The sequence below is a fragment of the Oryza brachyantha genome, chromosome 11 (assembly GCF_000231095.2).
Source record: "Oryza brachyantha chromosome 11, ObraRS2, whole genome shotgun sequence".
NCBI classification, from domain to species: Eukaryota; Viridiplantae; Streptophyta; class Magnoliopsida; order Poales; family Poaceae; genus Oryza; species Oryza brachyantha.
The window spans coordinates 6,079,932-6,088,362 of record NC_023173.2 but is presented as its reverse complement, the minus strand read 5'-3'; the positions used below and the strand labels follow the sequence as shown (position 1 = coordinate 6,088,362).

The 8,431-nt window shown below is 39.6% G+C and overlaps 1 pseudogene; it reads right to left on the bottom strand.

Annotated features, from left to right (window-relative positions):
* Nucleotides 1–4,236: 4,236 nt before the first annotated feature.
* LOC102717108 lies at nucleotides 4,237–7,682 on the bottom strand (annotated as a pseudogene).
* Nucleotides 7,683–8,431: the final 749 nt, after the last annotated feature.

Genomic DNA, 8,431 nt, shown 5'->3' with positions numbered 1-8,431 from the left:
TCAAATTATAATGGCATATTTCAAAACTGGCAAATTTATAATGGTATGATCTAATTAATTCTTAATTAATTATTTAATTATGTACTAATCTATTACTACGTTTTCTGCATCAGGGTAAGTTAACTTACTAGGGTTGAAATGAACGCGGCCTTAGTCACAAAGGCTTCATCCTAAATGATCAACAATGCCATCCGTAAAAGTTTGGTCGTTCCACTATGTTTTGTAAAGCTACAAATGACACCATCATCAATTCTCAGTGGTATCTTGAATCGAGAGTGTGCATTTAGCTAGGTCAATCTTGATAAGTTCAAACTTCATATTAGTCAACAAAAATATTTGCTCAACTGGTCATATGACGAGGCAAGAAAAATTCCCTGTACACTAACGCACTCGGTGCAGTTAGCTATGATTGATATATATATATATATATATATATATATATATATATATATATATATATAATGATTGGCTTTTAAATCGCTAAGAAGACGTATAAAATTTTTATTTATAAATTATTTTCCGTTTAAAAATATATTGTTTGGCATTTTTTATGAAACACCCAAACAATCACTCTTGGTCTTTTCATTTACTTCCGACGTGATTGCTCGTAGACAATGTTAGAATTGGAAGCTTACGAGAGGCGGTAGGAATTGAATGAGGGGATGTTGTATTTAAATATCAATAAAGGGAAAATTGTAAGGATGTCAGTATAATTTTTTAAAATGAGAGATATGCTATCATGACCCACATGTCGTTGACTCATGCGGGCCCATATGTCATTGAGATACCAATGACATATTTCTAACTTTGTAAAATTATAATAACACGTTTGTAAATTTCTCTTAAATAAACAATGATAAACAAATCCTAAAATCAACTATAAATCTAAGATTAAAAATAAATAAATTTTGAAAGCAGAAACAAAGGAGAAGACAACGACTTAAATGTCAGGAACTAAAACACTATTAACAATTTGCACTGGTTTTTTCTTTTTTGCAAGATGCTGCATATTTGAAGGGAGATTACTTCAAAATGGATTTGTTAGATGATTATCTGCACCTGTATGTCTTTGTTCAGTCAATCATATATTAATTTCAGTTTAGTGTATCTATCTGATATCATGTATTACCTTCGTCCTATAATAATTTTATTTTTTGATTTATGTGTCTAATATTTTGACCATTCGTCTTATTTGAAGAATTTATAAAAAAACTTTAAAAAATAGTCACGCATAAACTATTATTCATGTTTTAAAAATATTAATCGTAAAAATATTTCAAATAAGACGAAGAGTCAAAACATTATATCTAACAACTAAAAAATAAATTTAATATGAGACGGAGGTAGCAGGAGTATAACGTAATCCGAAAGAATTCAAGTTGGGATGTAGCCTTATCATCAAGTTGGAGACGTCGTACGTCTTGTACCGTAGCTTAGATGGTTTAGCGCCTGCTTAGCATGCGAGGGTTTGATACCCCACATCTACGGCTTTTTGATATATTTTTTTTCAAACAAGCGTGGCCCATATCACGGAACGGAGAAATGGCTGAGTTGCTGAAGCTGCAGGCCACGCGCGGCTGGTCGGCCCAGGTGGACGCGGACGACGGTGGCCTGGTCAACGCAGGTGGACGCACTCTCGGTGGAAGCAGCTCGGCCCACACGCTGCGGGTCGGCCCAGGTGACGTACCAAAAATCCAGCCAGAATCGTTACCGCTTTTTATAATAGTATAGATATAGATATATATAAAGATTTTCATACAGTAAGTTTATATCGATAATTTTTTGTGTATATATAATTTTTATATGCATGTATGCGTGTATACATATAAAGTTTGCATGTACAAAGTTTATGTATATAAAGTTTACATGTATAAAGTTTACGTGTATTAAAGTTGATGTGTATAAATACATGTATATATATGTATGTCTATATATATATGTGTGTGTATGAGAGAGAGGGAGAGGGGGGAGGCCAAACCGATCGTGCGCGCGACGCATGAGCGCCTGCCGCGCATTAGACCTCCCCGTAGAAGAGAGCAGTTCTATTACCAACATCAGTGTTTTGGACAATATGGGTTCATAAATACTTCACTCAACCGTTGATGGTAATAAAAAATAATAAGCTAAATGTATATATTTAGTGACCGCAATGTTAACAAGATATTTTTTTTAACTCTGATTCAACTTTACACTTTTACAGGGGCCAAATACAAATGAACTTGGCAAAGAAGACATATTTTAGCTATGGCAATGCTTTTGCTCTTGTCAATCCTATGCTCTAGTCATAATTTCTTTTGCCCTATGATGTGATTTGGCACCCTACTTTGTAATGAAACATGTTATATAAAACTCATGAGTTGTCTTGCATTTTATTTTGATGAGATTATATGCATTTTTAATCAGTTGAATTAGCAGTTTAACACTGATTAATTGGAGGCTTTCAGATTTAGCAGAGCAAATGCTTTATAAGCTGACATTTTCTAGGAAAAATTCCTTGTATGCACCTTCAAACTTAGTCAATCTCTTATATGTACTTCAAGAATGCCAGTCCCTTAAAATTTTATTTCAAACCCCTGCATGCCCCTACCGTCACGTCTCCGTCAAATACGTGGGTGTCAGCTTGTCGATTAAAAAAAAGACTGAATTGCCCTCTCCATCCCTAGTAACCAGCTTCAACTCTCTCATGTCTCTCATCTCGTCTTCATTGAAAGGTGGGGGCAACAGATCAGGCCGGCGGCGGCTCTCTCCCCAGCGGCCGCGGCGGCCTCTCCCAGCCGGGGCGACGGTGGCGGCAGTCCCCAGCACTTGCGGCGGCTAGGGCAGCCTGTCCCCAACCCGAGCGGCGGCAACAGCGGTCCCTAGCATGGGCGGCGGCGGCGGCGGCAGTCCCCAAGGCCCCAACACGGGTGACGGCAGTGGTCCCTAGCCCAAGCGGCTGGCGTCCTCTCCCCAGCCCAGGCGGTGGTCCCCAGCACGGGAGACGGCGACGACAGTCCCCAGCACTAGTGCTGCCTCTCCCAACCCGGGCAGCGGCGGCGGCAGCGGCTGTTCCCAGCCCAGGAGGCCTCTCCCCACACCACGGTTGCACCATTTCTTTAGAAGAACGATCCCTTTATAGCAGCACTAAAAAAGGTCTGTAATTGTATGCCTTCTATCAAATATTGCATCTAGTTTGCCTAGTTCATACTAGTTTTCTTGCAAGCCATGACATTGCATGCTATGTTGCAGGAACTGACTAATGAATATAGATTTGTTTCCATACAACAAAAAATCTGTCAACTCTACACTTATTTTCATATCCTCGTGGACATTTCAAAGCAAACTAACACCAAAACTAAAGGAGACCTGATGGGAGGGGTATGCAAAGGTTCAAAATAAAATTTTGAGGGCACATAAGGGATTAGACATTTTTGAGGTACATATAAGGGATTGGCTGAGTTTAAAGGTGCACACAAGGAATTTTCTCCATTTTCTAGCCCAAGCCTTCTTCCATTTGTTCTGATACACTGGCTCATTCAGCCACTCTATACTCTATATATACTATCATGCACGTGAGCCGTCTATTTTTGCTGAACGGTGATGATTGGTCGACTGCATGGCTGTGCTTTCACCCCTCGAAGGCAGACGATCCAAATCCCGTACTGCCACCGCGCCTTGGCGGCGGCGTGTAACGACTCCCATCGACACCCGTGACCAAAGCCGTAGCTCTCTGAAACGTACCAATAGTCAGCAAATTCAATCAGCAACCGTCTCTCTCATTTGGCTGAATTTGTGGAACTCTGAAAGTACGAGAAAAATTAAGGAGCTGAGATTTACTTCAGTCCAATAAAAAGTATCTCGAGGTACCAATACCTCACGGTACCAAATCGTTTCTGATCGTTGGATCTAACAATGCATAATCTACTCAATAAAATTTAATGGTAGAAAACGATTTGGTATCTCGAGATATTTTTTGTTGGACCGGATGAGCAGATCTTCAACAATAAATACTACAATCGAGAAGATCTGTTGATAACTCGGGTTGCAGAGCCCAGAGCTTGTATCATCGCTAATGGTGCTGCAGCACTTCTAATGTCTGAGAGAAGAAAAGCAAATGCCATGATCCTGCAAAGAAATTAATGCTAACCCGTGCATTCTTTGGTGCAGATTTTACCTTGAAATACCGATCTCTCTTTCATTCCTTACTTAATCTGTCGTGTCAGCAATGGCCAATGTGCAATAATATCTCATGCTTAATTATCTAATAGTCAACGTGGGGCGGTTGGGATGTGCTTCGACCATGCTCTTGAAAGCACCATGCGTATCATCAGATTTATTGATAAAATAGGCGTCGATTCTAGCAAGTCTGGACAGGTGCTGGATGCCGAAATCAAAACCACCTGAAGGTGAAATGAAATCATACTGGTTGATGTAGAGCTGAAGATCTTTCAGCATTGGCATAGCCCCTTCATGAACCACAAACGCTCCATAATAAGTAGATCTAAATCCAAATCTCTGCAACTGTTGAAACCCTCGCCTGACGATGCTGATTTGCCTGGTCTTTGAGAGGCCTCCTTGTATGGATAATTCCAAATCGAGCAGACCAGGTATGGTTCCTATAAATTCGAATTCTTCCTGCTCCATCGGCTCGTAAAGACAGATTTTTAATGATTCCAGGTTGACGAGGGACTTCAGCCATTCTCGTAAACCCTTGCAGAGTTTTGGAACGAAAACTGCAACCCTATGGATGCAATCTAGAACTGGGAAAAATTCATGCACTCGAATGCTCTCATGTGTTGTAAAAGTTATCGTAATAGACAGCTTCTGAAGCTTGCTCAGTTTACGAAGGGACAACATTAGCTTTTCATTGTAGCATGCTTTATCGACTTCTGTTTGATAAGTGAACCAGTCGATACCCAGACACCTCAGATTTGTTAGTTCACCAAGCTCTTCGACAAAGTTCAATGAGTATGTCAAGATATTAATAGGGTTAAGGTCTAGCAAGTTCTTTAAGTTTCCAATCCCATCTGGCAGTTTCGTGTCTTTCACATGCAGACGCTCCAACCGTTTAAGGCGTGTAACATCTTGTGGAAGCACTTCCATACGAGTGTATTCTGCATTCAGGATCTCTAGGCACTGCAAATCACCAATTTCTGATGGAAGTTCAGTTATAGGTGTCCGGGAGACATTCAAGTATCTCAGCTGAGAAAGCCTCCCAATATTTTTGAGGTGGTGATTTTGAAGAAAGCGACAACCTTGCAAGTCCAACAGACGCAGAGAACTGAATTCCATCACACACGACAGCAGTTGCTTGCGGTACATGAAAACACTGAGTGATCGAAGATGAGATGTATTATTATTCTGTTTGGGAGATATGTTCGCATCTCCATCACTGTCATCTGCCATAACAGAGAGACGACGAACTTTAATATCTTGGCAATGTAGGAGCTTTGAATGACAGCTTAACAACATACAGAAGTTATCTTCGGTAGACATGTGAATGAGGAAATCCAGGATAGTGTCATGCACTCGACAAGCCTTTGCCTTACCATCATATCCTATCCTTACTGGCTGTACTAAGCTACTGTTGATAAGTTCATGGAAACACTTGTCTCCTAATTGTATCAGATCTTGCCCATCTTCACCGTGAATGAAACCCTCAATAATCCATCCGTGCACTACACGAGTCCTTTCAATCTCATAATCTTCAGGAAATGTAGCCAAGTACAATAGGCAACTTCTTAGATGGTATGGAAGCTCAAAATAGCTCAATGATAATATCCTTCTCATTGTATATAAATGATCAGAACTCTCTCCAAAGGCAAAACCAACAGATCTTCGTACCCGATCCCAGAGATCCTTTTCTGTTCTTCTAGTGGCCAATAAACTGGATATAGAAATGATTGCCAGAGGTAAACCGCCACATTTTTTCAGAATTTCATCAGAAGCTTCTATGAGGTCTGCAGGACACTCCTCTTTAAATGAAAAAATTCTTTTGAAAAATAACTTTTTTGAGTCGATGTCAGAAAGTGGTTTGATCTGATAGACTAGACCATGAGATGAGCTGCATGATTCAGCTACCCCAGTTACACGTGTTGTGATGATTATTCTGCTCCCAGAACTATTCGTAACAAATGCATACTTTATAATCTCCCATGTTTGTGCATCCCATATATCATCAATTACAATAAAATACCTGCAATATACATTTAGGAATATTATAAATCATATATGCACGCCTTTTGCAGGTCCAAATGCTGCTCATGCTTTTTCTATGTTCATTTAGACTTCTATAACACCCTACATACAAAACTTGTAGTAACCGTACCCATTTCATTAATTTACACATGCCCATTGCCTTGTGAAATTATGCAATATTTAATATCCATGGAGGATTCCAAAAGCGTAATTACAATGGTTTCACTACGTACCATTAATTAAATGGTTGGTGAGAAGAAAAATTTCATAATACCAACATAAGGATGGTCACTTCGCATTGACTCTTTCGTGGGACTATCCTACTGATAAAAGTTATGCTTCCTTTAGTTAGGATAATGAGCATTGCTATATTGTTCTCTACTAGTATTACTATCGGTAGAAAAATCTCGACAGTTAATTTAGAGTTTTAGAAAAAAAATCTATTACCAGTTGTCGACATGATACTATAAATACATTTGATTGTTGGATTAGAAATAACGAGGTTGACATGATTTTACTATGCAATTATCAACTTCATACTCGTGATAACACTATAGTGGTGGTGTCTCTGGACTACTTTGGGGACAGTCACGCATTTGAAATAAAATCATGATGGTACCAACAACTGAATGGCACGTTCAATATGCAAACACTAAGTTGTAGTTACATACCTCTTATCTTTGAGGAAATCTCGGATTTTGCTAATGACTTCATGTTGATCTCTTGCTGTTATTGCTGTTACAATAGCATCCTCCTTCTTGGTAGTTTGAGATAATATCGAGCCCAAAACCTTGGTAATATCTGGAGTTCGTAAAATTGGCACGAATGCTCGACAATCAAAGTTTGCTCCAAGCGAGTTATAGACCTGGTTAGCTAGAGTTGTCTTTCCTAACCCTCCAAAACCAACTATTGAGACAACTTTCAGCTGACCAGGTGACTCACCTTCCTCATCCTTTAGCCACTTGATAAGTTCATCTCTTGGGCCATCGATGCCAACAAGCTCTGATACATCTTTGAAGATGGCAACCACTCGTGAGTCGACAACTGGCTTTCTTGTCATGTAAGAGGCTTCGTTAATCTTATACCTTGCATATCGCTCGCTAGCTTCCTTAACTTGGGAATTGATGTTCTTGATCTCCTTAGTTATCTGATGGCGAATCTTGATGCTATTTGTTAGCCTCTTGCATTTCCCAATAAGTCTTGAGACCTTCAGCCTTGGGACTGGATTCATGGTGAATGTGAACCATGAACTTGTCTATGTTGTCCTCAATGTCATAGGACAGCTCCCGGACATCCCTGACCCTAAGCTTGGCTTGGTGGTCAAGTTCCTCCACATTGGCCATCACCTCAAGGAAGCCATGCATAGCCTCGAGCTCTAGTTTCAGGGCCTTGATGTCTCCACGTACATTCTTGAGCGCCTTGCATTCATCGCTCAACATGGCGGCTAGCTTCATCAGAACGGCACCCATGGCGCCTGTCGATGAGCTAACCAAAAGTTCCGCCATTTTTTGCTCACACGGTCGCTCTATGTGCTGGAGAAGGTTTATGTGGGCGCTTAGAAATGGCAATGCATGTATGCAGTGGTGGCGTTGTTCGGCGACTAAATCGAACATTTTCTTTGGAGCTAACCATGCAAATTAAAAAAAAATCACAAGATTAGAGAGGAGCGATAGTAGTTAACGGATGGAGAAGCTGACAATGTTAAATTTCTACCTGCAGGTCCCACAATGAGTTTTTATTATTTTTTAAATTCTAAAACTAAAACTCCTAAAACTTATCTAAACCTTGTTGACCAAGTCACCCGCTTAGACGGAAGACATGATCATTGTGTAGTGGCTATAAAAAATTCTCACACAAAGATCACATAGACGGAAGGATATGGATCGATTTGACTTCAACTATATTAAAATGTGGTTGCCACGTCTTATGCATTAATTTGATATATGATATATATTTTGCTTGTCTGTACATATAGCTTGGAAAAGTATTGCTATAGTATAAGTTTGAATTGTTGAATGTTTCCAGAGATCAAATCAACGAAAGATTCCATTTGGCAGCTAACATCTATTACTTACACCCTAGGCTAACTTCTTGTCAAACTAAACAAAAGGTGATGACCCATAGATTTATATTAGATATTGCTTGACGACAACTTCAGTACTATTTCTTGAGCAATAGGACAAAGTTTTGCCAGCATGAATATTTATGGGAAACCCGGATGCATTTTTCAAAGCCCCAATAAATTTATACTATA